The 17,210-nt window shown below is 47.2% G+C and overlaps 2 long non-coding RNA genes across 18 annotated transcripts in view; both read right to left on the bottom strand.

Moving 5' to 3' along the window:
• The window catches only part of LOC126987721 (uncharacterized), a 73,609-nt gene extending 62,099 nt beyond the window's left edge, over positions 1 to 11,510 (bottom strand). For both annotated transcript variants that reach the window (XR_007741123.1, XR_007741122.1), the window contains exon 1: positions 11,489 to 11,510. This is a non-coding gene — a long non-coding RNA (uncharacterized LOC126987721). The remainder of the gene's footprint in view (positions 1 to 11,488) is intronic.
• A 1,188-nt stretch (positions 11,511 to 12,698) lies between these two features.
• On the bottom strand, positions 12,699 to 15,231 carry LOC126987718 (uncharacterized). 16 transcript variants are annotated; one of them, XR_007741114.1, is made up of 6 exons: positions 14,539 to 15,227; positions 14,217 to 14,488; positions 14,081 to 14,148; positions 13,877 to 14,012; positions 13,401 to 13,740; positions 12,699 to 13,333 (listed from the first exon to the last, which is right to left on the bottom strand). It is a non-coding gene; the product is annotated as an uncharacterized LOC126987718 (long non-coding RNA). The 16 variants fall into 16 exon arrangements; XR_007741118.1 differs by lacking the exon at positions 14,081 to 14,148 and having other exon boundaries at positions 13,877 to 14,080; positions 14,539 to 15,229; XR_007741108.1 differs by having other exon boundaries at positions 14,081 to 14,488; positions 14,539 to 15,228.
• Between the last annotated feature and the right edge of the window lie 1,979 nt (positions 15,232 to 17,210).

Genomic DNA, 17,210 nt, shown 5'->3' with positions numbered 1-17,210 from the left:
GGTTAGGTTAAGTTAGGTGAAGTAAGGGAAGGGAAGGGAAGGGAAGGGAAGGGAAGGTGAGGTAAGGGAAGGTAAGGTAAAGGAAAGGAAGGTGGCGTGAGGTAAAGTAAGGTAGTGTAGGGGAAGGGAAGGTGAGGCAAGGCAAGGTAAGGTAAGGTTAGGTTAAGTTAGGTGAAGTAAGGTAAGGGAAGGGAAGGGAAGGGAAGGGAAGGGAAGGGACGGGAAGGTGAGGTAAGGGAAGGGAAGGTAAAGGAAAGGAAGGTGACGTAAGGTAAGGTAAGGCAAGGTGAGGCAAGGTAAGGTAAGGTAAGGTTAGGTGAAGTTAGATGAAGTAAGGGAAGGGAAGGGAAGGGAAGGGAAGGGAAGGTAAGGTCAGGTGAGGTCAAGTTAGGTCAGATGAAGTGACAAAAAAGTGAGTATAGGAATAAAGAATAACAGACACAAGATAAATGAGAAATAGAAAAAAGAGAAGAGAAGAGAAAGAGCAGCAATAAAGAGAGAGAGAGAGAGAGAGAGAGAGAGAGAGAGAGGGGAGCAGAGGGAATAAAAGAGGAGATAGTTTGGAGAGAAAAGAAAAGAGGTAACCTAAGGAGAGAAAGAAGAGGAGGAGGAGGAGGAGGAGGAAGAAAGTAAGGTAACATGAGAAGGGAAAGGAAGAAGAAGAGGAGGAGAGGTAAGAAGAGAAGGAAGAAGTTAAGAGATGAAAAATTAAGGAGAGAGAGAGAGAGAATATGAAAGAAAGAAAGAAAGAAAGAGATAGAATGAAAGAAAAAAAGAAAGAGAGAAAGAAAGAAAAAGAGAATGAGAGAAGGAAAGAAAGAAAGAATGAAAGAGAAAGAAAGAAAGAAAGAAAGAAAGACAGAAAGAAAGAGAAAGGATATATATCACACTGCCCCCCCCACCGCCCCCCCCCCCCACACACACACACAAACAATTATAAGGCACGTTTTGCATCTAATATTTACCTGACACTTACGGAAAGCACTATAATAAGAGGTAGGGAGAGAAGGGGAGGGGGGAGAGGAGGAAGACGGGGGCCTGAGACGGTAGGGGGAGGGAGGCGGGGGAACAGATGGAGAGGCAGAGAGAGAGGGAAAGAGAGAAGAAGGAAGGGGGGTGGGGGGGGGGCTGGGGGGAGAGGGAGGGGAGGGAGGAGGGGATAAGGAGGGGGGAGGAGGGAGGGAGGGAGAGGGGAGGTAGGGGAGAGGGCAGAGAGGTAGAGAGAGAGAGAAAGAAGACGGGGAGGACAGGCGGGGGGGGGGGGGTGAGCGTAAGGGGCGGGGGCGGGGGGAGAGGGGCGGGGGCAGCACCAAAGAAACAGCGCCAAGCCTAAGTGCGCCCCCCGGGGAGTGCCTCAAAGCAGCGACAGGGGGCGGGGGCGGGTCGGTGGGGGTTCGAAGGGGATGCCGGGGTCAGGGGTAGGCTGTGGCACCCTAGCGTCACCGTGGGCACTCTAAGGGCGAATATATCTTGGCCTCAGTGCCAACATCTCCATGCACTTGTAAGTGCGTGGGTGGTGGTGCCAAGGGTGGTGTGGTGCCAAGGGCAAGTGGGGAGTGCCATGGGGCTAAACGGAAGGGAGGAGGAGGGGGAGGAGGAGGAGGAGGAGGGATGTAAGAGGAAGAGGAGTCGTTTCAGCTGTTTCTCCTTCACCACCTTTCTCTTAACCCATCCCTGACCCAACCTGTCCCAACCAACCTAACCCAACCTAACCCAACCCAACCCAACCCAACCCAAACCATTCCAAACTTGACCCAACCCAACCCAACCCAACCCATCCCAACCCAACCCAACCCAACCCAACCTGTAACCCAACCTAACCCATCCTAATCTAACCCAACCCAAGCTAACCCAACCCATCCCAATCTAACCCAACCCATCCCAACCCAACCCAACCCAACCTATCCTAACCCAACCTAACCCATCCCATCCCAACCCAACCCAACCCATCCTAACCCAACCCAACCCAACCCATCCTAATCTATCCCAACCTACCCAACCCATCCTATCCCAACCCAACAACCTAACCTATCCCATCCCAACCCAGCCCATCCCAACCCAACCTACCCAACCCAACCCAACCCATCCCAACCCAACCCAACCCATCTAGCCTAACCCATCCCAACCCAACCTAACCCAACCTGTCCCAACCCATCCCAACCCAACCCTGTCCTATCCTAACCTAACCTAACCTAACCTAGCCAAACCTATCCTAACCTAACCTAACCTAACCTATCCTAACCTATCCTATCCTATCCTAACCTAACCTAACCTAAGGGAGGGGAGAGAGAATGAAAAGAGAAAGGGGTATGCAAGAAGGGTAGTCTCAAGTGTTCTCCCTCCTCGCAGCCGCCTCCGTGAAAGCTAATTGATTCGTGAGTGTTACGGCGTATTCTAACCTAACCTAAATAAGTGAAGGAAAGGGGGGAGGAGAGGAGAGAGGTTAACCTGGTAGCAGCGAGGATCATGTTTCTTAATGGTCCTTCTAAGCGAGAAACATGAGAAAAAATCATCACTCACACAAACCATTTCATAATATATATCAAAGCATTTGTGACCAGTTTATGTATCATCTATTTTGGGGGGTTTATATCATGGCACAAATTCTGGCCCGTCGCTGCTACACGGTAAAGACACAAATTTGGCCCGTCGCTGCTACCGGGTTAAGGGGAGGGAGGAGAAGGGGGCGTCGTCTCAGTTGTCCTCTCTCGCTGACCGACCCCACAGTGTTACAACCTATCCTAATGTAATCTAACTTAACTTAACGTAATCTAGCACTGACGAGCGACTAAAATGAGGGACAATACGGGAGGAGGGAGGGAGGAAGGGAAGGAAGGGAGGGAGGGATGGAGGAAGGGATGAAGTTAGGGAGAGAGCGAGAGATGAGAGGAGGGAGGGAAGAGAACAGATAGGTCAACGGCACCGCGGAGATTGACCCAGCACACACACACACACACACACACACACACACACACACACACACACACACACACACACACACACACACACACACACACACCTTTGAGACATGGCTTGGAATCTCTCTTTCTCCCTTTGTGAAATATTCCAGCAAAGCCTCGAACGTACCCATCCAACTCCTCCTCCTCCTCCTCCTCCTCCTCCTCCATTTCAAAACGTTCCTATCCCTACCATAGTCTTTTTTTTTCCATTTTCTTCCCCCTTTTCATCTTTCCTTTCTTCCTTATTTCCTTCACTCCTTTCTTTCTGTTACCCCTTTTCCTTCCCTTCCTTCCTTCCTTTCCTTCCTTTCTTTCTACATTTCTTTCCTTTTCCTTGCGACAGCCGTTGTTTTTATTTTATTTTATTTCTTCTTTTCTTCTTTATTTTTTTTTACTTATTTTTCCTCCCCTTTCATTCGTCCCTTTCTCCCCAGCTTCCTTTCTTTTCTTTTTCTTTTTTAGTTTGCTTTCATCTTCGTTTGCTTTCCCGTTGCTTTTCTCTCCTCATTTCATCCTTCCTTTCCGCTGGGGAGGAGGGGGGGGGGGGGGAGACAGGTGACGGGAGAGGGGAAGGGACGGGACGGGACGGGACTGGATGCTGCCGCTGTACGCGTGAACAAACTTAGCAATTCACAGCGACGGGGAAATGAGGGCGAATCGATACGTCTGCTCTGCCACTCCCCGACACGGCTGATCAATATACTCGTACCTGCAACGCGGGGACTGACTGACTGTGTGTGTGTGTGTGTGTGTGTGTGTGTGTGTGTGTGTGTGTGTGTGTGTGTGTGTGTGTGTGGGTGTGGGTGGGTGGGTGTGGGTAGGTGTATGTGTTCTTTCTTTTCTTCTCCCTCCTCGCTTTCTATGGTTTACTAAAGAAGAAAGGAGAAGTCTGAAGAAGAAAAAGAGAAGATGTGAGGTACTGAGAGGAAGTGAAGGAGAGAGAAGGAGGAGGAGGAGGAGGAGAAGAGGGAAAGTAAGGTCACATGAGAAGAAGGGAAATGGAGGGAGAAGAGAGATAAGAGGAGAAGTAAAGACGTGTAAAGACGGGTTCATAAAGCTGACGGAAAATAAGGAAAGAAGACTACCACTCCCGACCTTACCCCGACCTTACCCCGACCCAACTCAACTCCCCAATGACAGGTTCTCTCTCTCCATCACCCTTCCTCCTCCTGCTCCTCTCTCGCTCGTCCGTCCCCTCGCCCGCTTCCTCCGCTTCGTAATGACACCGTTTCCGCAGCAAGAGGAGAGCGTTGTGATCCATTCTTGGCCATCAGTGTAGGTAGTTTGATCGTTAAGGTGTGTGTGTGTGTGTGTGTGTGTGTGTGTGTGTGTGTGTGTGTGTGTGTGTGTCACAGTGGGTTGGCATAATTTAGGTGAAGGTGCTGGTTACGCCCGCTTCTTCCCTTCCTTCTCTCCCCCCAATCCCAGACCGCCACTGTTGCCCACCAAGGTTTTGTATGTATATTTCATCACTACGTATGCTAGGTGGCGGCCAAGAACCAGAGGAAGCGCAGGCTGCCATTTAAAACTGAAGGGTCTGTCCATCATTCAACATCGGAGTCCCTGTTAGCGTATTTCCAAGAACCAAGAGTTACCAGCACCACACTCCGCCTTCCATCACGGCTGCCTGTCACTCAGCATCGAAGTCACAAAGAGTTACCGAAAGCGCAATAATTCGTCTTCCTTCAGCAGCCATCACAGGCCGAAGTACCCATTAGAATATCTCAAAAAATCAAAAGTTATCGACAATACAATTTGCCTTTCCTTACTTTTGCTCTTGTCTATCACTCAGCATCGAAGTCCCTAAGAGTTACAGAAAGCGCAATAGTTCGTCTTCCTTCACCAGCCACTAAGGAGATGCGCCACACCAACACACACACACACACTCACACACACACACACACACACACGAGGCGGAGGAACACGTGACAGCCAGCCAGGTAGAGGCATGCATTGTGAGGCCGACGACACGGGAAAGTGCTCTTAAAACCCCTAAAGCGGCGAACCTCACCTCAACCCGCCGCCCGCCTGCCAGAGCGAAAATAGGGAGCGTGTCTAAATGGCTCGAACAAGGTGACGGGTGGTGGTGGTGGTTGCGGGGGATGTCTTGGCGCGGGCATCCCTGTATTAGCCTGGCGACGCAGCTCACGAGTCACCTTCCCGTCTGCCGCCTCCTCGACCTGTGACCCTCAGGAAGTGTACCTCCTCGTGTTCTTCATACAAGTGGTGTCCCAAGCTTCACCACACCGTTCTTACATAATACAACGAGCATCAAATTCCGTTGGGACTATATAGTGGCCCCTCTCCCTCTCCCTTCCCTCTCCTACCCTCACCTCTCTATGGTCTAAGAATATGGCGCTGCTGGAACCCCCGCAACACACTTTCCACACCCCAACTACCGCACTTTAAACTTTCTCAACGGCCTCTCTGGGACCATCCATTGCCCCGTTTCAAGCGACTATCTTTCTTTCATTCTATTATTTTCCTCTTTCTGTCTCCTTTTGGGGAGGCGGTGGATGAGTGGTGTCCGTGAGGACGCGGGTTCGAGTCCTACCAGGCGCCTCAGCTGGGATTTTTCAGTCCCCACCGAGTGACCGAAGACTGCCCACATGCTGTCCTGAAGACCACATATCAACCCTGACTCTAGATTATCTCTCTAACGGGAGGTTCAAAGATGAGCTCCGGGGGACAGCAAGAGCCAATCAAGATGGCGCCACAATAAACAGCTGCCAGTTCCGTAACGGGCTGGGGCCGACCATCAGGCCCCAACAAGAAAGCCTACCAGCGCCATAGGCCTAAACGTAAAAAAAAATGTATCTTTCTCCTCACTTCCATTCTTTCTTTTAACTTCCCTTTCAATTTTCACTTCTATAAACCTCCTCCTCTTCGCTCGGGGGGTCTTGGAGAAAGGCCACGTCAGAGGGAGGGAAGGAGCGGTGGGCAAGTTCACGAAATATTGGTGTTATATCTAAACTTACAGGAGCGCCGAACTTTCATTCCCCTAAAACGCTTCCAGAGAGAGACGGTGAAGCGGCATAAAGAGGGAAAGTAGGTCAATTAAGGAATGGGAGACGTGAATAGAATGGTAGGTCGAGGAGGAGGAGGAGGAGGAGGAAGAGGAGGAAGAGGAGGAGGAGGAGTTAGTTAGTGAGACTGGTAAAAATAGATTGATAGATAGATAGATACACAGTAGAGATTGAGAGAGAAGAGAAGGAAAGGGAAGGGAAGAGAGGGAAAGGAAGGGAAGGGAAGGGGAGCAAAGGAAAAGAAAAGAGAGAGAGAGAGAGAGAGCAAGGGGAACAAAACACTACGAAGAGAAAGGAAAACATCCATTCCTCTTACACTGTTTTTCCCTCGCCTTCCTTACGACTTGCATTCTTTGCCCGCACGCCTGTGATCTCTCTCTCTCTCTCTCTCTCTCTCTCTCTCTCTCTCTCTCTCTCTTCTATTCTTTTTCTTTTATTTATATTTTTCCTTTTCGTCCATTCTCCTCTCTCTCTCTCTCTCTCTCTCTCTCTCTCTCTCTCTCTCTCTCTCTCTCTCTCTCTCTCTCTCTCTCTCTCTCTCTCTCTCTCTCTCTCTTCTATTCTTTTTCTTTTATTTATATTATTCCTTTTCGTCCATTCTCTCTCTCTCTCTCTCTCTCTCTCTCTCTCTCTCTCTCTCTCTCTCTCTCTCTCTCTCTCTCTCTCTCTCTCTCTCTCTCTCTCTCTCTCTCTCTCTCTTTCTTTTCCTCTCTCTCTCTCTCTCTCTCTCTCTCTCTCTCTCTCTCTCTCTCTCTCTCTCTCTCTCTCTCTCTCTCTCTCTCTCTCTCTCTCTCTCTCTCTCTCTCTCTCTCTTAGAGGCACTCTTTCGAGCACTCGCTCACAGAAACTCACACTCGCTATATACATCATCATACAAACGAAAACCGGTCTTTATTAGGTCGGTATGCTTAGACGCCTCCGCCCTTCACGTCCACGAACACCAAAGGCCGAAAAGAAGTTAATTCGCTCTCTAATAAGTGATTCTTTCAGGCTTGTTGTACAGAAGTAACGTCAGTCTACCACCTGGCTCATAAAACTACCCCTGGAAATGCTCAAAACTCCTACTAAAGCCTTGTCCAATATGTGTCCTTAGGTGCCAAACTACCACCAGGCTCATAAAACTACCCCTGGAAATGCTCAAAACTCCTACTAAAGCCTTGTCCAATATGTGTCCTTAGGTGCCAAACTACCAGCAGGCTCATAAAACTACCTCAGGAAACGCTCAAAACTCCTATTAATGCCTTGTCCAATATGTGTCCTTAGGTGCCAAACTACCACCAGGCTCATAAAACTACCTCAGGAAATGCTCAAAACTCCTACTAAAGCCTTGTCCAATATGTGTCCTTAGGTGCCAAACTACCACCAGGCTCATAAAACTACCTCAGGAAATGCTCAAAACTCCTACTAAAGCCTTGTCCAATATGTGTCCTTAGGTGCCAAACTACCACCACGCTCATAAAACTACCTCTGGAAACGCTAAAAACTCCTCCGAAAGCCTTGTCTAATATGTGTCTTAGGTGCCAAACTACCACCAGGCTCATAAAACTACCTCAGGAAATGCTCAAAACTCCTACTAAAGCCTTGTCTAATATGTGTCCTTAGGTGCCAAACTACCACCAGGCTCATAAAACTACCTCAGGAAATGCTCAAAACTCCTACTAAAGCCTTGTCTAATATGTGTCCTTAGGTGCCAAACTACCACCAGGCTCATAAAACTACCTCAGGAAATGCTCAAAACTCCTACTAAAGCCTTGTCTAATATGTGTGCTCAGGTGCCGAAGCGTTTCAGAATATGTCCGTTAAGTCTTCATCATCATCATCATCATCATACTTTGGATACCGTGGGTTAAGCCTTTGTAACGGCACCCTTTGCCTACTCGCTGCTGCTACGATCTGCAGACTCAGCCTTTCGCCTCTGAGACTAATCTGGCCCTTGGGAGCTGACTATGTAAAGACCGAGAGAGTGGGAAGCAGATCAAGTATTCAGTCTGAGTGAGAGAGAGAGAGAGAGAGAGAGAGAGAGAGAGAGAGAGAGAGAGTAACAATCGCCTACACAGTCTCCCTACAACACCGCAGTCATTCACTCACCTTTAAAATCTCACTGTTGCCAATATCACACTCTCTCTCTCTCTCTCTCTCTCTCTCTCTCTCTCTCTCTCTCTCTCTCTCTCTCTCTCTCTCCTTCCTTCCTTCCTTCCTTGTTTCTCTTCATCTATAAGTACGTTTTTCCTTTCTTCTTTCCTTCCTTCCTTCTTTCCTTTGTTCCTTTCATTTCTACCTTTCTTCCTTCTTGCTTTTTCTTCCTTCCTTCCTTCTTCCTATTCTCCCTTTTGCCATTTCTTCCATTCTTCCTACCTACGTTCTTTCCCTTATTCTTCCTCTCCTTGCTAGTGCTTCTCCATTCCTTCTTCCCTCGTCATGTCTGCCTTTCCTCTTCCTCTCCTCTCTTCTTCCTTTCCTTTCTTCCACTATTTCTTTATCGCTTTCTTTCTTCCTTTCCACCGACCGACAAGCCATTCCCATTTTTTACTCTTTCCTTTATTTTCTTTTTTTTATAACAAAGGAGACAGCTCAAGGGCACAAAAAAAAAGACAATAAAAAATAAAAAAAAGCCCGCTACTCGCTGCTCCTAAAAAAAAAGAATCAAAAGAGGTGGCCGAAAGAGAGGTCAATTTCGTCTTTCCTTTCCTCCTAACCACCATATTTCTTTCTTCCTTCTCTTCGATTCTAATCCCCTCCTTATTTCTTTTTCTCTTTCTCCCTTCGATTCTCCTCCCTCCTTCCCTCTCTCCTCCTTCCTCCACCTCTTCGATCCTCCGGCTTTTTCGATAACGGGCTAAATCAGTAAAAACACCCGTGGGAGTTCTTTGTGTGTGTGTGTGTGTGTGTGTGTGTGTGTGTGTGTGTGTGTGTGTGTGTGTGTGTGTGTGTGTGTGTGTGGATTCGGATCATAATATTCATTCGTTTTTTTTCTTTCTTACGTTTCGGCCTATGACGCCGGTAGGCTTTCTTGGTGGGTCTTGATGGTTGGCCCCAGCCCGTTGTGAAGCAGGCAAGTCTTTATAGTGGCTCCATCTTGCTTGACTCATGCTGCCCCGGAACTTATCTTTGAACTTCTCTTAAATAATTAGAGAGGGAATCTAGAGTCTGGGTTGATAGGTGGTCTTTAGGACAGCATGTGAGTAGTCTTAGGCCACTCGGCGGTGACTGAAAAATCGCAACTGTGGCGGCGGGCAGGACTCGAACCCACGTCCTCCTGAAAGCGGCACAGGCACGCTAACCACTCAGCCACCGCCTCCCCAACAACCAAATATGTCAAATTTTCTTTTTTTCTTCTTTTTCTTCTATTTCTTCTGTTACTTTTTCTTCTTCATCATTATTGTCAATCGAAGAACTACTACTACTACTACTACTACTACTACTACTACTACTACTACTACTACTACTACCACTACTACTACTACTATGGGTCTACTTTTTTCCCCGCCTCTTTCTCCGCCTCTCCCTTTCCCTCGTCGCCTCGTCCCAATACTCTTCACTAATGATGTTCTTTCAAGGTTCTTTCTGGCTCCTGTATCGGTCCAGTCCTTCATCCAATCCGTGTCTTAGGCTTCGCTGTATGATTCATCCTCTATCCATTCTTTTTCCTTTTTTTCCACTCTTTTCTTCTTGTATCTCCTTTCTTTCTTTCTTTACATTGCTATACATCTTACTTCCCTTCTCCGTCTTTCTTCTTTTTTTCTTCTTCTTCTTCGTCTGTCTCCTTCCCTCTCTTCCCTCTCCTCCGTTTTTCCTTTCCCTTTTCTATTCTTTTTATCTTCCCTTTTCACTTCTTTCCCTCTTCTTTGCTCTTTACTCCACCTCCTCTCCTCTCTCTTCCCTCTTCGCCTCATCCTCCAACACTCACTCACTCACTCTCTCCCTCGCTCCCCTTTCATCTCCACTCCTCTTCCATGGACCAGAAGCATCCCAAGGCATCTGTTTTTCTCCTATATATCTCGTTACTTTTGCACCGACACACACACACACACACACACACATCCTCTTTACACGTCTCCGGCTCTCGCTCGACCCTCCCTCCCTTCCCTCCCTTCCCTTCCCGGCACTTCAAGAGAGATCGAGTGGGCTGCGTGCGTGTCCGGAGCAAGCAGAAGGAAAGGAAGAGGGGAAGGGAAGGGTATATACCAATCCTACCGAAGGGAACCAAAGCGAAGGGTTAAGTCGAAGGGAATTTCAGAGCAAGACAAATTTCATCACACCAACGTTGGATATATGTGGATCTTTTCTTCTCTAAGCTGTGTTGGGGCTAAACGGGAGTGATACATGATTAGGGGAGGGTATATACCAGTCCTGCCAAAGGGAACCAAAGCGAAGGGTCAAGTCGAAGGGAATTTCAGAGCAAGACACATTTCGTCACATTTACGTTGGTATTTGTGGACCTTTTCTTCTGAGCTGTGGTGGGAGTACACAGGATTGATACATGATTGGGACCCGTAGTTGCGTACAGTGGTGTTCGGTAGAGTGCAAAGGGAGCCGTGAACCACAAAGACCTCTTGGAAATGACGGGAGAGCTAAAGAGACAAGCACTGAGCCACTAGCGAGAACTGGGCGTGGCTGAAGGCATTAACACAAGAAAGGAAGCGTCGAGGCCAGCCAGAGTCGTCAGTCTTCTCCAGGAAACTAACCTTCACCGTTTTCCGTCCTGCCAGACCCGCGCAAGTGAGACATTAATTAGGCGGTGTTGTTATGGTGCGGCGGAGATGATGGTGGTGGTGGTGGTGGTGGTCGCGGGATGGAGCTACAAAGAGGAAGCAGTGAAGTTGTTGAAGCCGTGAGCGCCGCGTCCGTCCGTCCGTCCGTCGTGTCTTATCTCAGTTTTGTTGTTGCAGCATCCCGGTGAAGTGGGTGGAGGCGCACGATCATCTCCGGCTGGCTCGCACGCTCGAACACTTCTCTTCTCGTCTCTTCTTTCTTTTCTTTTCCTTTCCATTCCTCAACACTTCACACTTCTCTTATCTTCTCTTTTCCTTTTCCTCTCCTTCCCTTTTCTTTCCTTTCCTTTCCCTTTCCTTTCCTTTCCTTTCCTTTTCCTTTTCCTTTCCTTTCCTTTCCTTTCCCTTCCTTTCCTTTCCTTTCCTTTCCTTTCCTTTCCCTTCCTTTCCTTTCCTTTCCTTTCCTTTCCTCTCCTTCCCTTTCCTTTCCTTTCCTTTCCTTTCCTTTCCTTTCCTTTCCTTTCCTTTCCTTTCCTTTCCTTTCCTTTCCTTTCCTTTCCTTTCCTTCCCTTCCCTTCCCTTCCCTTCCCTTCCCTTCCCTTCCCTTCTCTTCTCTTCTCTACTCTTCTGAATGATTGAAAGAAAGAGAGAAAAAAAGAAAGAAAGAAAGAATGAATGAATGAATGAATGGAAGAAAGAAAGAATGGATGGATAATTGAAAGAAAAAAATGAAAGAAAGAAAACAAAAAAAAAGGGGGGGGGGGAGAGGGGGGTCGAATCCACTACTCACCTCCAAAGCATCTCCCGTCGACGTCACCTTCACACGCACACACGCACACACACACACACACACACACACTTTCGCTTACCTGAGAAAGAAAAGAAATACAGGTAAATAAAACATAGCTATAAATGGAGACAAAAAAAATACAGATAAATAAAACAGTTAAAAAAGTTAAATACAGGTAAATAAAAATACACATAGACGAAGAGGAGGAAGAGGGAAAATAGGCGAGGGAGGAAAAAGGGGAAAAGAAGAAGGAAGAGGTGGAGAGGGATTAAATAAAAATAAAAAGAAGATAGGAGGAGGAGGAGGAGGAGGAGGAGGAGGAGGAGGAGGAGGGATAAATAAAAAAGAGAGGAGGAGCAGGAAGAGGAGGAGGAGGAGGAGGAGAAGAAGGAGAATGAGGAGGAGGATAAAATAAAATAAAGAGAGGAAGAGGAGGAGGAGGAGGAGGAGGAGGAGGATAAATAAAAAAAAGAGAGAGGAGGTGCAGGAAGAGGAGGAGAAGGAGAAGAAGGAGGAGGAAGATAAAATAAAATAAAGAAGAGAGGAGGAGGAGGAGGAGGAGGAGGAGGATAAATGAAAAAAAAAGAGAGGAGGTGCAGGAAGAGGAGAAGGAGAAGGAGAAGGAGGAGGAGGATAAAATAAAATAAAGAAGAGAGGAGGAGGAGGAGGAGGAGGAATGTTTTCGGCCCGTATTCATAAGTACATAAGAACATAAGAACGTAAGGAGTCTGCAAGAGGCCGGTTGGTCTATACAAGGCAGTTCCTGGAAGTCTAACCCAACCTTACCTCATCATCCATGTTAGACAGTTAGGTGATTTGTTAGTTAGTTAGTGAATAGGTAATGGAACAGTTATATTACCGTTAGTTAGGTTGGTAGTTAAATAGTTAGATAGTTAGTTAGTTAATTTTAGTATATTCTGCATTTGTTTATTTATTTATTTTTATTTTGTTTTATTTTTTTAGTTTTTTTTCTTTTTTTCTTTTCTTTTCTTTTATTTCCTATTGGTGTTTTTTCATTTTCTTTTCCTTTTCTTTTCTTTTTCTTTCTTTTCTTGCTGTTGTTTTTGTTTTTTGATGTTCTTTTTTTATGTTCTTTTTTTTCCTGTCATCATTTTGCTGATGTTCGTCGGTCTGGGTGAGCCGCTTTCCTCCCAGAAGAGACCCGCCCAGAATTTTGGAGATGTTAGTCAGGGCCGAAAGGTGGATGATGTTTGTTATTTTCTTCTTTTCTTCATGTCGTGTTTTTCTTGATCTTTTCATTGTCGTTGTTTTTCTTTTTCGATGTATTTTCTTGTGTATGTTCTTTTCTTTTTCTGATTTCTTTTCTGTTTTATGTTTCTTGTTGTTCTTTTCTTCCTGTCATCCTTTTGCGGATGTTCGTTGGTCTGGGTGAGCCGCTTTCCTCCCAGAAGAGACCCACCCAGAATTTTGGTGATGTTAGTTGGGGTCGAAAGATGGATGATGTTTCTTTTCTTGATGTTCTTTTATTGTTGTTACTTTTCTTTTTCGAATTTTTTGTTCATTTTTTCCATATTTTTTTGGTGCTCTCTTCTATATCATCCCTTGTTGATGTTCTTTGGTCTGAATGAGCCTTTTTCTCCCCAGAAAAGACTCACCCATAATTTTGGAGATGTTAGGGCCTGAAGGTGGATGATCTGTATTTTTTTCTTTCTTGATGTTTCGTTTTTATATTTTCCTTTTTCTGTTGTTACTTTTTCTTTTCTTTTCTTTGGTGTTCCCATCACGTGGATTGTCTACGACATCTAACGAGCACCACAAGACCCGGTTTGTTGTTCGGAGTTTGCTCTCCTAGGCAGATTGCCTTCCACGGCTAACGACCTCCACCTGTCCGGTTTGTTGTTCGGAGTTTGCTCTCCTAGGCAGATTGCCTACCACGGCTAACGACCTCCACCTGCCCGGGTTTATTGTTCGGAGTTTGCTCTCCTAGGCAGATTGCCTACCACGGCTAACGACCTCCACCTGCCCGGGTTTGTTGTTCGGAGTTTGCTCTCCTAGGCAGATTGCCTTCCACGGCTAACGACCTCCACCTGTCCGGGTTTGTTGTTCGGAGTTTGCTCTCCTAGGCAGATTGCCTTCCACGGCTAACGACCTCCACCTGTCCGGGTTTGTTGTTCGGAGTTTGCTCTCCTAGGCAGATTGCCTTCCACGGCTAACGACCTCCACCTGTCCGGGTTTGTTGTTCGGAGTTTGCTCTCCTAGGCAGACTTCCTTCCACGGCTAACGACCTCCACCTGTCCGGGTTTATTGTTCGGAGTTTGCTCTCCTAGGCAGACTGCCTACCACGGCTAACGACCTCCACCTGTCCGGGTTTATTGTTCGGAGTTTGCTCTCCTAGGCAGACTGCCTACCACGGCTGACGACCTCCACCTGTCCGGGTTTATTGTTCGGAGTTTGCTCTCCTAGGTAGATTGCCTACCACGGCTAACGACCTCCACCTGCCCGGGTTTGTTGTTTGGAGTTTGCTCTCCTAGGCAGATTGCCTACCACGGCTAACGAGCCCCGCCTGACCGGGTTTATTGTTCGGAGTTTGCTCTCCTAGGCAGATTGCCTACCACGGCTAACGACCTCCACCTGCCCGGGTTTGTTGTTTGGAGTTTGCTCTCCTAGGCAGATTGCCTACCACGGCTAACGAGCCCCGCCTGCCCGGGTTTGTTGTTCGGAGTTTGCTCTCCTAGGCAGATTGCCTACCACGGCTAACGACCTCCACCTGCCCGGGTTTGTTGTTTGGAGTTTGCTCTCCTAGGCAGATTGCCTACCACGGCTAACGAGCCCCACCTGCCCGGGTTTGTTGTTTGGAGTTTGCTCTCCTAGGCAGATTGCCTACCACGGCTAACGACCTCCACCTGCCCGGGTTTGTTGTTTGGAGTTTGCTCTCCTAGGCAGATTGCCTACCACGGCTAACGAGCCCCACCTGCCCGGGTTTGTTGTTTGGAGTTTGCTCTCCTAGGCAGATTGCCTACCACGGCTAACGACCTCCACCTGCCCGGGTTTGTTGCACGGCTAACGATGCCACGGCTAACGAGCCCCACCTGACCGGGTCTGTAGCCGGCAGATCTCCGGCACCTCCGTCGGGGCCCCGGGGGACGCTCAGCGTCCTGCCGGGAGTCCTTCAGTCCTGCCATGCTCGCCAGGGAGACCTTGGGCTCGCTGGCGCTCCCCAGCCTTGCCGAGGCGATGATGCAAGAACTTAGCTTCTTAAAACTACCAGACTGGATTATGAAATTAATTATAAATACCGAGAAGGCGCCGGTGTCCGCGTTTATCGGTTCTGGGATGGCAAACCGCCGGGCCTGGGAAACGCGCACCAGCATCCCAATGGCTTCCGGCGCAGCATCAGCTTCCCTTTTTCTTCCTTAGCTCAAATTTTCTTTTTTATAGTATTTTCCTTCTCTGATTGCCTGATTAATTGATTTTACGTAGTAAGAATTAGTTCACCAATTAACGTCTTTCAGGTACATTGAATTGACACACCTGCTGAGGGACAACACCAGTGAGCCGCTAAAGTTTCCTAACAATGGGCTCCCGCTTCTCTTTAGTCGTTCGTTTCTTTATTTTTCTCTTCTTTATTTCATTCTGTTTCTCTCTTCCTTTTATCCCTGCTCTCCATCTATATATATCTTTCTTTCCTTCCCCCTCCAGCCCTGCTCTCTCTCTCTCTCTCTCTCTCTCTCTCTCTCTCTCTCTCTCTCACTCTCACTCTCTCTCTCTCTCTCTCTCTCTCTCTCTCTCTGCAACAACAACAACAGCAAGAAAAGTAAAAATAAAAATAATTAAAAAATATATAATGATGAAGATGATGACGATGATGAAGGAAGGAAAGATTGGCGAGTCACTTCATCTCGGACAGGCAGGAAATTACCGAGTCGTCCCCCTCCCCCCTCTTCTTCCTCCTCTTCTTCTTCTTTCCTCCTCCTCCTCCTCATTTGTCCTCCTTGACCTCTTTCCATTCTCCTCCTCTTCTCTTCTCCTTTTGTTCTGTTCTTTTCCTTCCTTCTCTCTTTTTATTTTATTTTCTATCTTTCAGTTTCTCGATTATCATTTCTTTCTCTCTCCCTCTCTTCTTCTTCTTCCTCTTCTGTACTTTTCTCTCCTTTCCTCCTCTTCTCTTCCCTTCCTCTCCTCTTCTCCTTCTTTATATATCACCTCTTCCCTTCCTTCTCTCCTATTTCCCTCCATTCCTAACCTTCCCTCCCCAGTCATCCTCTCTTTCCCTTCCTCCCCTCTTCCTCCTTAACCCTTCCCTCCCACCTTTCTCTCCTTCTCCCCCTCCTCCTCTTCTTCCTCTCCCGGACACACAATGATAGTTTAAAGGTCATCCACGTCTGTCCTTCGCTCTGACAGACAACGGCGTCACTAACCGAGTATTCCTATCAAGGTCTGGACGCTTGACGGACGGGACGTGAAGGAAATAGGCCGAGGACACGATGGGAAGGTCTGGCTTATATGTGATTGTCAATGTATTTTCTTTCTCCCATGTAGATCTTACCCCTATAGAGAGAGAGGAAGAGAGACAGAGAGAGCACTTAACCCGGTAGCAGCGACGGGGCAAATTTGTGGCTTTACCGTGTACCAGCGATGGGCCAAATTTCTGCCATGATATAAACCACCTCCCAAAATAGATGATGCATAAACTGATCACACATGCGTTGATATATATTATGAAATGGTTTGCGTGAGTGATGATTCTTTCTCATTATTTTACTTAGAGGGACCTTTACCTAACCTAACCTAACCTAACCTAACCTAACCTAAGAAACATGACCCCCGCAACTGCCGGGTTAAATGGCAAACGAGTCCTAGGTTAAAAGTGGTCCAATTGAAAGCAGGACAAGAACTTAAGGAACAGGGTCTTAGGGTAGCTTATATAAACCTTTCTATGTCTTTCCCACATAGATTTTAACCCCCTCCCTTCCCTTACCCCTGTGTTCTCTCCTATCTTTATTCCCTATCCATCACCTCTTCCAACGTGGTCCAATTGATAGCAAGAACTTAAGGAACAGGGTCTTAGGGTAGCTTATATAAACCTTTCTATGTCTTTCCCACATAGATTTTAACTCTTCTTTCCTTCCCTAGTCTTCTCTCCTCTTCCCCTCCTTCCCTATCCATCACCTCTTCCCTTCCTCACATTTTCCCTCCCTCTCTCCCTCTCCCCTCTCTCTCACGCAGATCTTAATCCCCTTGACACTTACACGGGAAACTGGTCCTGGGTTTAACATGCTCCGGTTGATAAAGAGTTCTAGTTGAAGGGTCTTACTTGCTAGCCGCTTCCACTCTCTCTCCTCTCCGCCTCGCTCGCTCTCCGCTACTGTGCCTGTCTATCCAATCGTCTGTTCCTGTGTGTGTGTTTATGTAAGTGTGTGTCTACGTACGTCAAGTGTTAGTAATTATCTACGAGTGGCGTCACAGGAGGCGTCGTAAAAGGCAATATAGTTAACTTAAGTCGACAACTGGGGCGAGGGTGATGTTGTCTGTTTGTTTTATGCACCCAGTCTTTTTTTTGTGTGTGTGTGTTTGTTTGTATTTGTGTGAGTGTTTTTTTTATTAATTTCCATTGTATTTTTGTTCTATGTTTATGTTTATCAATTAATCCATGCTGTTGTTTATCGCTGGGTTTTTTTTTCTGTATTTCCTCTCGTTTGTTTTTATGTGTTTGTTTGTCTGCGTTTGTATTTCTTTAGTGCCGTGTTTGTGTGTCTATTTG

This window comes from Eriocheir sinensis, chromosome 66 (genome assembly GCF_024679095.1).
Source record: "Eriocheir sinensis breed Jianghai 21 chromosome 66, ASM2467909v1, whole genome shotgun sequence".
In the NCBI taxonomy this organism is placed as follows: domain Eukaryota; kingdom Metazoa; phylum Arthropoda; class Malacostraca; order Decapoda; family Varunidae; genus Eriocheir; species Eriocheir sinensis.
This window is presented reverse-complemented; position numbering and strand designations above follow the sequence as displayed.